This window comes from Opisthocomus hoazin, chromosome 2 (assembly GCF_030867145.1).
Source record: "Opisthocomus hoazin isolate bOpiHoa1 chromosome 2, bOpiHoa1.hap1, whole genome shotgun sequence".
NCBI lineage: Eukaryota > Metazoa > Chordata > Aves > Opisthocomiformes > Opisthocomidae > Opisthocomus > Opisthocomus hoazin.
In genome coordinates this window covers 97,607,986-97,622,760 of record NC_134415.1, presented here as the reverse complement: position 1 = coordinate 97,622,760, position 14,775 = coordinate 97,607,986, and positions in this window count along the sequence as shown.

Below are 14,775 nucleotides of genomic sequence, written 5' to 3'. Positions count from 1 at the left end.
CGTCCAGAAAAAGCAGCTGCTGAGAGAACTCCAGTTTCTTTCACATAATCCCAGCAGTTAAGCAGAAGATACTAGAAGCTGCTGCTGTTAAAAATACACTCTGTGTACAAATAAGCTGGCTTACAGAACTGTGGCTCCTCTTAAATGATATGGAGGACTAACGTTTATCTGACTGCAGCTCTTCACAGACAATGCTGGAAAATCTCCCGCATTACCACACCAAACCGAAGCTCGCTTCGATGGAAGAAATGTAACAAAAATGCGCAGAAATGCCGCTTCCTAAGTCAGAGTTCTCGGATATCTTTGTTGCACATCACCACGCTCAGCGGTGACATTGTCGAAGCTTGAAAGAACACTGCTGAAGCATTTTACATGATTTTCAAAAGCGGTTTTCTCCTCACTGGAAGGATTAATACTATTCCAGATAAACCATCTCTGCTGGAGTAACGGAAAGGCTGATATGTATCTGATTTTTATTTACCAGACAGAGGAGAATTTTGTAGTATAACTTCTTGACAGTAGCTGCTTTTAGCATGTTGCAGAGTCACTTTTAAGAAAACAGCTTGTGTTTTGAAATTGAATTTGCCACTGGGGGCGTGTTTTGCTGTTGATTTGAAAGCTACTGCTGTAGAATTGAACTGAAACTGAATTTAACTGAAAAGAATTCAGTTCCTGCGTCTTTTTTAATGGGGTCAGAAATACTATTGTTTATATAAACCACCAAAATGAGAATACGAATACCTAGTTGTCTGAGCTACAAAGATTTCATCCACAGTTTAATGTTGGGCTCAGTTTTAGGACTCAGGAAAATAACAGACACTGCACTTTGTGGAAATGTCTAGTGGGATATGCACGAAGTCACTCTGGAAATAGCTGACATTGCTTCGGGTCCTAATAGCACGAGCACCACTGCTACTGCTGCCTCAGTTCCCTGCTCCCACCCCCGTGGCAGAGGTGGCTGAAAGAGGGTGCCAGCCGTCCTCACCCACTGCTGCGCAAATTCTCCATTTCAAGTTACACAGCAGATCCATCTGGTTTGGAACAATCTAGCTGGTTTTATTTTAAAGTGAATGAAGCTGGGAAAGAGCGGTCTTTTTGTAGAAATTTTGAAATAATTTCTTCCAGATTCTAAGTGGCTCAGTGTGCCCTGGGAAAAGTACAATGGCCAAAGGAAGCACTCACAGCTTTAGTTGTGATATGTAGGTAAAATCACTACTTTCAGCCCAATCTTTGAGTGCTATGAGTGGGAACAGCCCTACTGACTACCATTTAACCTACCCAGCGATTCTGCGTCCACTTCTGTGCAAGGCAGCAGTTGCTCTAGTATGATGCTGGTCTTTGCGGCTATGTCAGTGCTAGTAAAAATTATGGGCAAAGGGCTGTTCTCTAAAAAAAAATGCTCTTTCCTCCCAAAGCAGGGTGACCTTGCCCAGTGTGGTGGTTGACCCTGGCTGGATGCCGGGTGCCCTCCAAATCAGCTTGATCATTCCCCTCCTCAGCTGGGCAGGGGAGGGATAATATAGCAAAAGGCTCAGGTGTCAAGGTAAGGGCAGGGAGAGATCACTCACCAGTTACCATCACGGACAAAACAGACGTGACTTGGGGAAAATTCACTTAATTTATCACCAATCAAATCAGAGTAGGGTAATGAGAAAATAAATACAAATCTTAAAACACCTTCCCCCCACCCCTCTCTTCTTCCCCCGGCTCGACTTCACTCCCGATTTTCTCCATGTCTTCCCCCTGAGTGGCACAGGGGGACAGGGAATGGGGGTTGCGGTCAGTCCATCACATGTTGTCTCTGCTGTTCCTACCTCCTCAGGAGGAGGACTCCTCACACTCTTCCCTTGCTCCAGAGTGGGGTTCCTCTCACAGGAGACAGCTCTCCACAAACTTCTCCAATGTGGGTCCTTCCCATGGGCTGCAGCTCTTCACGAACTGCCCCAGCGTGGGTCACTTCGACAGGGTGCCATCCTTCAGGAACAGGCTACTCCAGCTTGGGTCCCCCACGGGGTCACAAGCCCTGCCAGCAAACCTGATCCAGCATGGGCTCCTCTTTCTCCATGGGGCCACAGGTTCTGCCAGGAGCCTGCTGCAGCACGGGTTCCCCATGAGTTCACAGCCTCCTTCGGGCATCCACTTGCTCCAGTATGGGGTCCTCCATGGGCTGCAGGGGGACAGCCCGCCTCACCGTGGTCTTCTCCATGGGCTGCAGGGGAATCTCTGCTCCGGCGTCTGGAGCACCTCCTGCCCCTCCTTCATCACTGACCTTGGTGTCTGCAGAGTTGTTGCTCTCACATAATCTCACTCCTGTCTCCAGCTGCAGTTGCAGTTGGGCAGCAACTCTTCCCCCTTCTTAAATATGTTATCCCAGAGGGGTTACCACCATCGCTGATGGGCTCGGTCTTTGCCAGCAGCAGTCTGTCTTGGAGCCGGTGGCATGGGCTCTATCAGACACAGGGGAAGCTTCCAGCGGCTTCTCACAGAATTCACCCCTGTATCCCCCCAGCTACCAAAACCTTGCTGTGCAAACCCAGTACACCCAGGGTCCCCACTGGGAATCTGCCTGGGAATCACGTGCTGTTTGACACGGGCCCAAGCTGTTCCACGAAGCATGCTAACAACTAAACAACAGAGGTGGTCCTCCGGAGGGTGTTTGAGTCCCCTGTGTCCAGTTGTGTCTGGCAGTGTAGGTGTAGCCCAGAGGACCTGAGAAGCAAAATTTTTCCCTGCTGAGCAAAACTGGATGAAAGCCCAGATACATAACCTGTGTTCACAGCATGACTTGAGACCTGGTCCCTGAGCAAATCTGGGTTCTGATTCTGCTTCCATTAGCATCTCTTCAGACTTGCAGAGGACAAATGTTTCCTTAAGCCAGTTATTAATATGAGTGATTTTTAAGTTCTTAGTTGTTTGTAAGTACTCTCTTTGCCTCTTCACAACTAACAATGATGTACAGTGCAGGTTATGTATTGAAACCTTGTAGTCAGAGTATGGAGACTTTCAGGTTATAGAAGTAGATATTTGGGGATGCTGAATAACGTTATCAGACAAAATCCTATCCCCCTTGGTCTGTACTCTAGCTGTGGAGCATGAGACTTACACTTAATACTGATAAAGTGGTATTAAAAAGATTGTTTTTTGTAGCTTCAGCATGTGTTTCTTAAAAATTAAATTATGTTTCTACTTTAAAGAAAAAAACGAGAAATAGCAGCGACAAAGAAAATATCCCTAGGGAAGTATCTGCTTGAAATTCCAGATGGAACAGAGAAAGGCAAAATGCAGCTGTCCCAGTCTCAGACAAAGGGCCCTGATATGGGGAGATCTTCTCATCTTTGCCAGATATTTCCAGACTTCATGTTTTTCAGGTGTTCTCTTCTCCGCCACACAGTTTGTTTCTCCTGGAAAGCACAGGCATGGCGCAGAGCAGCTGTTGTACGGAACAGAATGACGGTGCTCGGCCCAAGAGGCTGAGGCCAAGATGTAAAATACACTCATTAATTTATTTAGGCAGAATGTAAGGAGACAAACCACAGGCACCTGCTTTTCCGTGCAGACACCTCCTCAGGGACCCGAAGCTGGCTGAGGCACACCTCTGGCCATTATTACATGCTGTTACAGACAGGTTGATAGGTATCAGCCATGGACACTCCAGCACTTCTAGAGCTCCACACCAAGACTGGGGGTTTTTTCTGCTGTCAGTCAGCTAATATATACTCTTTTTTTTTTTTCCCTCCAAATTTGTGTTTACTCAATTAGTTGCTTCCTTCATTAAAAGCTAAGGATGATACTTTTTTTCATGTTAAATCTATGCATTCACTTGTCAGGTGGATCAACAACAAAAAAGGCTATGCATGTACAATAATTGGTTTAGGCAGGTGAGTCATGCCCCTGATTTGCTTCTAAATGTAGATTTTACGTCAAATATTCTGCTCAGGTTCCGTTGTGCTTTTTTCTGCTACCTGCTGTAAGAGTTAAACACTCAGATTTCCTGTGATTTAAGCTCTGAACAGACGGGTTAGAATAAAGGAAAGCACTGAGAGAGACCAAATGAGCCAGCTTTCTGTCACTCTTTTCAGGCTGATTACAAGTCTCACACTGTGCTATGCCCCCTTGGAGCATTTTACAAAAGATTTAAAAATCTGTTGAAAAGGTAAATGAAATTCATCCACAAAAAAAAAAAAAAGTTTTCTGACAGTCTTTGTTCTACCCAGATAAGGGACTGCTTCTGTATCATTTTCAGTCTTCATGCACAGTGAACCTTGTTGACATTCAGAATGGCTTTAATAGCGTGTCACTGTACTTGGGAGACATCCTAGACCGCACCACACTTCTGTCGTGTTGGAGTTGCCCTCCCCTCCAAATGGTTGTCGCTGCTTTGTGAGAAAAATGTGGGTTTTTCAGCCTTCCCACAAAGCATGTATATTACTGCCTGAACAGCCTCATTAAAAAATATGAATTTAACCATCTTTCACTTGCCAGTGTTGAAGACTGGGAAATAACAGGAGTGATACAAACTCTGTTAATACTATTTTAATCACTGGTTTCTTTTAATCTTCCACACATCAGAGGTAGAATAGCTTTTCCTGAAGAACAAAGCATTCAAATACATATTTTGTATTTTCCCCTGCTGTGTTAATGAAACTGGGCAGGTTTTAGGGAAATCAAATTAGTCTCCTCTTTAAATATTCATTAATTTAAACAGGAAGACTGGAAAATTGGTCTCTAGCTACTCAGTAAATAGCACTCTCAAATTGGTGATGTCCTTATGATTGCTATGATTTTTTTTTAATAACATTGATTTCTTTATGCAGTAAAATAACACATTGATACAAGCACATTCAGATCCATTAGTACAGTTAGTGTTCAGCTGTTTTCTGTAGGAGTTCTGTTTAAAAAATGATACCTTAATATGACCTTGTACATACTTTGCCAAGGCATTAAGTAATGTTTCTCTGACTGTCAAACCAGTTGCAAACCTCAGGGAGCCCACAATAAACACTGCAAAACTTCAAAGAAATAAAAAACAAGCACTTTAGGAAAATGTACTCTAAATTCTATTTTTGATGAAACAGATTCCTGAATGCATAAGTGATTCCTGAATACGTGCCTTATGCTGTTATTTAGTTGCTTTGAAAATGCCATTTATACTGAGTATACCTATATTACAGATGGGCCATATTTCTGTCCCATATCTCCTAGAGAGAAGTTTATGAAGGTACCCATGGATTCTGCAGTGGCCAGGTTGTATCCAGGTGCCATCATCTACCGCTCAAATGACTGTTTGCAGAGTAAGCCTGAGATCTCCTCCATGCAGTGGGCTTGCTAGCGAAGCAGTGACTACCTGTCCAACACATGAGTGATACGTCTGAACATTCACCATTCAACCGTGTCCAATAAAGAACTAAGCTGTGTGTATATAAGGGACATTTATCAGGAATTTGGGGAGGACTGGAGAGGCTTCTGTCCTTAACTGACTGCTGGAGCTCTGGAAATACAGGTCTGGTCCCACTCATACAAGATTTTCTGCTTGGAAAGAGTTCTGTGGAGAACCTTGACAGTAGCACTTTTAAGTACTGTAGGTAAAGTCAAGGGGGCATTTGAGTTCAGAATTCAGGGCCACAAAAATGATCAGAGGGATGGAACACCTCTTCTTTGAGAGAGTTGGGGCTGCTCAGCCTGGAGAAGAGAAGGCTCCAGGGAGACCTTTATTGCGGCCTTCTGGTAACTGAGGGAGGCCTACAAGAAAGCTGGAGAGGAACTTTTTACAAGGGCTTCTAGGGATAGGACAAGGGGTAATGGCTTTAAACTAAAAGAAGGTGGATTTAGATTAGATATAAGAAAGAAATTCTTCACTATGAGGGTGGTGAGGCACTGGCATAGGTTGCCCAGAGAAGCTATGGATCCCTGGCAGTGTTCAAGGCCAGGATGGACTGGGCTTTGAGCAGCTTGGTCTAGCAGAAGCTGTCCCTGCCATGGCAGGGGGGTTGGAACTAGATGATCTTTAAGGTCCCTTCCAACCCAACCCATTCTATGTTTCTACGATTCTGTGATTCTGGATAAATCATCGATATTCACCTTCACGTCACATAGTGCCCAGTCAGGGCAGATGCCGAGCGCTACCAGAAATCTCATCCTCGATTTACAATGAGTCTGTGCAATTTGTCACTTGGTCATTTCTTCATTTGTTGGTCACTGGCTGCTTTTGCGTAACAATGAATGAAACTGCCCAGTATGTTAGAAGGAAATTTGAGAAGACAAATGAGAAACACAGATACAGGTCGTAAAAATCCTACTTTCTAATCTCTGCAGCAATTCATTTCTTTACTAGTAAAAAGAAAGGAAACAGGAACTTGTGCATTTCATTACTACAAAGTTTTCTATTCTAGATATTGTACATACTATAGCCAATTGCTCATATGTATATCAGCTTCTTGGATCTACTGCACAGGAGTGGCAACCTTCTTCAACAACAACTTTGAACAACTCTCATGTTTCTGAAAGTGAAACTCACCAAGTTTCCTCACATCTTCTGAATAATAAAGTTATTCCTGAACTGTGGCTGTAAAACAGGAACTACATTTTTTTCTTTTGATTCTATATACACTATTTTACTGAAGTTTGCACTACAGGAAATGGTTGGTTCAGGACAAACAAAAAGAGTAGCAACATGAACTCCTGAAATATGCTCTTTGGAGAAAATATGTCTAAGGAGTTGGGCTGAGGAGGAGGGCTACATCACACTTTGGCTGAGCCACCAGCGAAGCCAAACACCGTCATTAGGAAAAAGCTCCCACTTCAAGCCTTACTGGCTCTTTTTCAAAGTTAACAAACAAATAATGTTTTCAAATAATATAAGAACACAGAAGTATTTTACTAAGAAGAAAAGAGAATGCGAGGATTGTAACTGGTGAGGCATCTCCCTGCCCTTATCTCAACCCATGAGCTTTTTCATGGTATTTTCTCTGCCTGTTCCCTTGAGGAGGGGGAGTGAGAGTGGCTAGGTGGGTATCAAGCATCCAGCCAACGTCAACCCACCACAGGGGAATGTGGAGAACATACAGCATCTTCACTCAGCTAGGTATTTACCCTAGGTGACAAAAACCCAAAACCCCACTGCTAACTCTGCCTCACTTTCTCTACATGCTTGTTTGTGTTTAGAGAGGCAGTGGATCTATGGGGAACCTGAAGGCAAAAGAACGCTTCCCAGATGTCCGTGGGAACAGGCAAACCAGGGGACAATTCATTGCCACAAGCAAAACGCAGCTATCCAGGGCTGAAACTCAAGTAAACGCAGCAGGTTATGGCATTTTCATTCATTTTGCTTCAGTGGGTCAAAACACTTGTACTAGAATTAGGGGTTTTCCATGTGGTAGGCTGTCCACGTGGCTGTAGACAACATGCCAGCGCTTTACAAGTCTATGAAGATTTAGGAATACTGTGCTTTGGTCATACTCAGCACAAGCATAGACTGGGGGATTTCTTTCCTCTTTGGAACCATCCAAGGATAGTTTGAAGCATTTTCAGGCTCCTACGATGTTTCTCATTCAGTTTGTCTTCTTTCAGTTAACAGTCTGAGTCTGTTTGATATTTCTTTACAGGTCAGATTTTTTAGCCATCTTAGCATTCTTGTAGCTCTACACCTTCCTCGGGGTATGAGATACAAGACCTTGGATCAAGAACTTGAGGTTACAGCTTCAGCATTACTGAGGTCAAAAAACCTTAGCTTTATGAATCTACTCATGCCACCTGTTGCTAAACTACCTGTGCTCAGAGTTTCCTTCATGCTCATGTTAAGGAAGATCTGCTTACATTTGTTTGTCCTTATATCACAGAATCATGGAATAATTCCATTTGGAAGGGACCTTGGGGCTGTTCAGCCTCTGCACAGAGCCTGTCAATCTCATGTTCATCCTCCCCAATGGTGTGCAGCTGCCCAGCTCCTCCGCAGCTCCCTCGCCTGCCAACAGCTCCTCATCCAGTGCACAGATCCCATTACAAGACCACCGCCACCCCGCCCCAGCCCTGGAGCAGCAGCCGGGCACTGCCTGCTGCCTGCAAGAAGGATGCCGGCATCCTCCCCCTGAGCTCTGTCTGGGTTGAGGCCTCCAATACACTGAGGCCCATGATTCCTCTCAGGTAGGAGACCACGTCCCATGGTGTCCCGCCACCATCTTGGGTTTATGTGCATAAAACTTTTCTGGTTTTAGGTATATATACACACTGGTTTTACATTTTGGTTCTTGCAGTTGTCTACTTCCTCCTGTCTGCAGTAGACACCTATCACAATGCCGTCCATGCAGATCTACCCTCTAACCCTGACCCATAAGCTGTCAGCTGGCTCATCACCCCTCCCAAGGCAGAGCCACCTGCATGCCTGCTGCTATCTCACATAAAGGCAACTCCCAGTTGTTCTGATTTCCCAGAAAAGGTGTGAGATCTTCCCCCACCATGCTTCCATGTGGGCTCACCCTCATTTGTGTGCATACCCCTAGGATGGGCCCCTTTCTGCCCCTTTCTGTTTTATGTTGATTATGAGGTTTCTTGTCCACGTCACCCCTCACCCTTTGCCAACAACTTCCTCACTTGATTATAGGTCATGGTCTCTCTCCCCCATCACTTCTAGTTTAAAACTTCTCCTCACCAGGTTGGCCAGCATGTCGGGAAAGACATTTTTGCCCCACTTGGTCATGTGGATCCCATCTCTTCCAAGCAGTTCTCGATCGTCAAAAAGGCTCCCAAAGTCTTGTAGACAAATCTTTCTTATTGACACCAGCTGTGCAACCCCTTGTTGACCTGTAAGATCCACCCACTCTTCCTCAAGACCTTTCCCTCTCTGGCGGGATTGAGGAGACACCGCTTTGGTCCCTGTGCCCTTGGCCACCACCCCTGGATCCATGCACTCGTGCTTGATATGCTCTGGGTCTCCCCTGACATTGTTAGTGCCTCCATGGAAGAGCAACAGGGGGTAACAGTCCCAGAACTGACAGGCCTTGGCAGCCTCTCCACAACACCCCAGATCAAAGCCCCTAGCGAGCAGCAAACCTCCCCACAAACCTCCCCAGCATATCGCCTCTAATGAACTTGTTTGCAGCTTTATCTCCAAAGAGCTCCCAGGAGTCCCCATAAGATCCTAGGAAAAGTGCCCAGATCTCAAAGCTGAGCCCAGCACCTGCTGTTGCCTGCCTCTCGTAGCTGTGCCATGGGATATCTCCTGCTTTGGCTCCTCAGCAATGCTGTGCACAAGGATGGAGGTCAGGGATTCGCATCTCCGAGGTCTTTGGGGCATTAGGAGCTCTATCCCATCTCTGGCAGTCCCACCAGGTCGGGTGGGCAGTGCTGTGAGGGCCTGTGTCCTCGCAATGTGGCTTAGGCTTGGCTCCCCAGCCAGGCTGGCCTCATCTCTGCCCCCCACCAGAGGAAGAGCCAAGCCCCATGTGAAAGGAGAAGAATTGGGGATTTTTTGCTAGCGTCTTCCTTTGTTTTTCATGACCTTTTTTGAATATACAGTGGTTTTTTCCCCCACTAACCTTTTGTTTTGAACGGTTGGCAAGCTTTGCTGGCACTTGCCTAAAGGAAAAAGATACATTGATGGGGAGGGGGAGTGCTTCTACAGTAAGCTCAAGTGCCATCATGCCCAACGTGTCTTTTCATCTTGAACAAAAGTAGGTGAGAAGCAGCTGCCTTCAAGGCCTGACTGAAATCAGACAAGAAAACCAACAAACTGTGAAGACTGTGACCTTTCTCCGTGACAGAATTGAAAGAAGTTGAAGAAAAAACCCACAACAGAGTTTAAAGTTCTGAAAAGAAGAAAACAAACTGAAGGAGAAAGTTCTGGACTCACAGCACTGAAGTACAGGCTCAATTTTGGATGTGTCCATGTCCCACTGATCTCAGCTCTGTTTAGTGAACTGAAACACACGCACTCAAGTGCTTGGCTTAGCCTGTGTGCTTCTCAAAACACCTGGAGTATCTCAAGCAAACAAAAGTTTAATCAGTGGCATTCTTACAGCCCAGACAAAGTTTTTTAAAAGGTGATGATTTTGAAAACCTGGATGCAGAAGGCCCTGGGGTGGCTGGGAAGAGTGAGGTGTTGTTTTGTGAATGAGCTATGGCAGCGTCTCCTGATTTAGACATAAGCAGCTGAAGAGATGACCTTATTTTTACATCAAAAAACTGTTACCAGATGTGACTAATTGGAGACTGGATGCAGGGGAGACTTTAGAGGCACAGTAATTGTTCTTGTCTGATCAGAAGGCTCAAAAGAGAATCCCTTAGAGTGCTAAATTAAAAAATGAGATTCCTGTGGCATGTTGATCGTGAGATTGATTTTTTCTGGACATGCCTGGACCAGGAGAAAAGAGCTGAATATGATTAAACACAATTCTACTGCCGTGGAGCTGAAGAATTTGTTCTCTTTACTACACGCCTTGTTCTATATAATGGTCACTTTTCCCTCTCTGCTTTAAAAAAAAAGATACAACTTTTCTATTCTTTCAGGAATAGAGAATGCACTGTCTGGCTGTGAAATATCTGTGTTTATAGGAACTTCAGTGTTAGGAACCTGCATGAATGATTTTTAACAACAATTTTCAATTGAAGAATTTTGTTTCAAGACCATGTTGACCCTCTGTCTTGTGGCTGAGGATGCACAAAGACCACTCACTTCAACATGCAGTCTGTTATGGCATGCATACAGTATTCCCAGACTACTGAGGCAGAGGAGTGGGAGACCTCTGGGAAGCCCAGCACAGCTGGCTGCCACCACCAGCCTGCCCAGTTCATTCTCTGAAGCCTGTCACCAGTCGGGACTCAGGCCGGGGGATGTCTGAGCTGCTGTGGCAGTTGGTGCTCTGGGCAAGCACATCTGACTAGGAAAAAAAGAGAAGATGCTGCTGTGCCCTTTATGTTCACCCCTGTCTGCATGTGCTGGCACTTTCAAAAGATGACTTTATTTTCCCCCTGAATACTTCAAATCTTAATCCCACCAAATGCAACACAAAGAGAATGAATTTCCAGCTTTGTGATGGAGTATTGTACAAAATGGCTCTGGGAAACTCATCGTAAGGGAACTTCTTTAGCATCATACAGCCTCACTGGGGACAAGTCTCTGGGAGGGGCAGATCCTTGGGCACACACATGGGGCATTCAGGGCAGGAGGTGTCCCCAGCCCAGCAAGCGCAGCTGGGATTCACTGCTCAAGTTGTGCTTCCAGGTCTCCTATTTTTTTTCAGCTGCAATGAGGTCTCTCCAGGCAGGGACATAAAAATTTGTAAAATGGATGAAGTTAATGATGGGCTGAAAAATTCCTAGTCCTTTCTCTTGAAGGAGAAAAGCAATATTGCTTGATAAGGAAGAAGACAGATTTGAAAGCACATTGCCTCTACAAGGCTTCCTTCCCAGCACTCCTGCTCCGTCAGGGCTCTTCCATCACCTTGGGTAAGGGGTGCAGAACACATATCTACACGATGCACTCAGCTCAATGGAGCATTTCTCTCTCACAGTGGTTTTCAAATCTTCTAACACGCAGGCAGTTGCTTTGAGTGGTTGAACCTGTCTGAACCTTGCTCAGGAACCACTCTTCCCCGTTTGCCTTCGCAGCTGCACAGAGGCTTTTTGGAGGAAAGCCCTGTTCTGGTAGCATGGGATGGGGCACTCCGGAGCAGGGCCATCCCAGGCACACCTCTGCTTTGCTCTGGGGCTACCGGGAGAGACGAGCACGTTTCACAATGGCTGTGTCTTCTACCCCTCTGTTGCTTCTCTAGCAGCATTCTTCCTTTTCAAAAGATGCACAGCCAGCTCACACCATGCTGCTGACAGAAACGGATGAGTTTCCTTCTTAACTTCTTGATTTATCTTCACCACCGTTCATGAGATGGATACATGTAAGTTGGTCTCCTTCCCAGTGTCCTCTTGACACACTAGTTGCAGAGTAGTCTTCAGTGTTGAAGATATTTCTGTCATTGTTGCAGTCTTTTCTAGAGGGGTATCTTATTGCACTCCTCTCTGCTGCTGCTTTTATTACCCATTCCTGCTAGCTAAGGGCAGAAGAACCAGTGCTGCTCTCTGTGACTGCCCTTTCCCTTTTGAGGCATTGCACTCAGTGTGAGCCGGACATAAGATGCATTTTTGCGTGCTTCTTAGCCAGGCACTTCGTCTTCTCTGGCACTCAATATCTTGCTACATTTTTCTTCAGCTTAACTAACAGGTTTTGTAAATTGATGTACTACAAACACTAGTGTTTTCAGCTCTGGAGTGAATCCCAGAATAGAGAACCAGTATTTTTCCATTAAAAAAAAAAAATCAAAACCTGACTTTCAAAGATGAAGAAAAGATTTAGAAAATATAGTGATCTACTAGAATAAAATGCTAATTTTTATTTCATATTTTATGGCATGTATTTCTCCAGTGCTTCAGTACTGCAGTCAATGATCAAAAATAGGTCAGTTCCCAAACTAGGACTGAAACGTGTGAGATCAAAAACGAAGGAAAGAAAGAAAGAGAAGGCAGGCAGGAAGGAAGCAAGCAACGTTGTTTGTCTTCCTTTGTAACTCTGGCTTGACTGAACTCAGACTAAAAGTTTTAAGCTTTCCTAATGTCCCATGAGAAGTGAAAAACAAAAGTAAGGCAGGTTGAGCTTTCATGTAATTACCAGATCATGGTATCAGAAGAAGAGGAATTTATCCTTTGGCTGATCTGCAGGAAGGAAAAACACATGTTATTCCATTTCACAGATGAGGAACAGAAACCTAAAAGCCTGAACTCTTCCTGTCCCACTTTGAGCTTCTAACCACGACAGCTGTGCTAGGAGCAGCAGCGTTCCTTTCATCATTCATGGAGCAAACCAGGCGCCTCCAGAGAACAGTTTCCTGAGGCAGCAGTCGCGCTGCCCACGTGAATATGCTCGACGCTGACAGCCCAGTCCTGTCACAACCACACGTGAGAGTCCCAAAACCACAAACTGGCTCAAATCAGAAGATTTAAGAAAATGCACTCAGGGGTTGTTCCGTTTTCTGCGGCTGTTAGGTAGAGGTGGGTCACAGTTTTTTCTTAACCATCAGACCGAGAAAGACTGTTTTTAAACATAAGATTCTGGAGTAAGCCCACATCTATTGATGCTAAGGTTTCAAGGAAAAAATGACATGGCTCTCACAAACTTCAGACTCCAGATGGAGAGCTGGCAACCTTCTAACTCCCCTCTCCGAATGATAGATTTGAAATGCCATTTTTTTCAGCAGGGCTTCCCTTGCCTGACTGAAAAATTTTCTGTTGTTGTTTCATGTAGCCCATCTGACCAATGAAGCAGTAATTCATGGCTGGCCGGCTGGTATCAGATGCTCACCCTGCTGTGTGTCCCTGCCAAGGCTCTGCACACAATTCGCTCTGTTGAGAAGCCAGCTCATTTCCACTTGTAGCCAGCTCTACTCATATTCCTCTCCGAGTTAGTGACAATAAATATTACAAAATCACACAAACCCAGATGGCGTGGGTTGGAGTTGCCAGCTGTTCTACCACTTTTGAATTGCCTCTCTTGTCCTGCAGCTTGGCTTCCACAGAAAGCACCTCATCAGTTTCCTATGGTCTCATTGCATTTCTTTGCAAGCCATCCATCACCCACTCGTCCTGAGATAATTTCAGCTTTCACTGTAGATATATAAGAAAGATAGAGGCAAAGCAAATCTGAGGCAGAAAATCAAAGAATCTTTCACCTCAGAAACCGAGGATTATTTTTCAAATAGCGACCTTAACCTCTCAACAGCATCCCAGTTTTCACCTGTGAAAAGAGACCACTTCAGGAGTTCAGCTGATTTTTACTAATTCTCTTTCGTAAGAGACTTCTAGCTAAAAGAGAAGCAAAGGTTCTCTAATCTTGCCGTTAGCTATCACTGCAAAATCAGGAGGAAACCAGTGCCAGACGAACACAGAAACTGAAATACTGTCACGACCTGTGCGAATGGCGTTGTGCAAATCCTACGCATTCTCATGGTTACCTGATTTCAGCTTTGAGTGTTTGCTCTGGGTTTTGACTCTTTGAGCCTGGGGTGGTATCTGCAGGCCAGAGGCAGCCTCCAGTCCAGTGAAGTTGCCGTCCAGATGACCACCAGAGTTAGCAGAAAGGCTGCAACACAGCTATGGTTAGCAGTGCTGTCATTAATGTAGACGTGAGTGTTGGCATGATTAACAAGTGTGTGATTGCCATTAGGCTTGGTCCTCATAATGGCTGTCTTCTGAGTTGTTTTGTTAAAAAGGGATTCTGACAAGAGCGAGCGGGAGGCAGGGGAGGTGGGACCAGCCTGCAGCCAGGACAGCAAGAGTGGGGGAAGAGAAAGCCTGAACCCAGAAGGACAACCAAAGCCACCAGCTGTGGGGGAATGCTGCAAGCCAGGAGGCTCTAGGGCTGTGGTGCCAGAAGGGAGCAGGCACCGGCAGCAGTGCAGATGCTCATAGCTGTTGCTCTGGCTGGTGCCATGGTTTGGGGCTGTGGCGGTGGGACGAGGGTGTCTGAGGAGGGAAGAACATCCTTGGGGGGCCTCCCAGCAAGTGTCTGAGGCACCAAATTGTCTCACCAGCAGTCTACCTCATTACATTTGCAGCTAAGGCAATTCAATTGCATTGTTTAATCTACTCTTTCCCTTGTCTAGTTACAGCACTGAAAAATAATAATGACGAGGCAGGTCCAGTCAAGCCACGAGTCAAGTCATCCGGCTGGGCTCAGTGAGGAGCACAGTTGGGTGCAGCATGGCTGCAGCATAGCTCAGGCAAAGCCCGGGGATC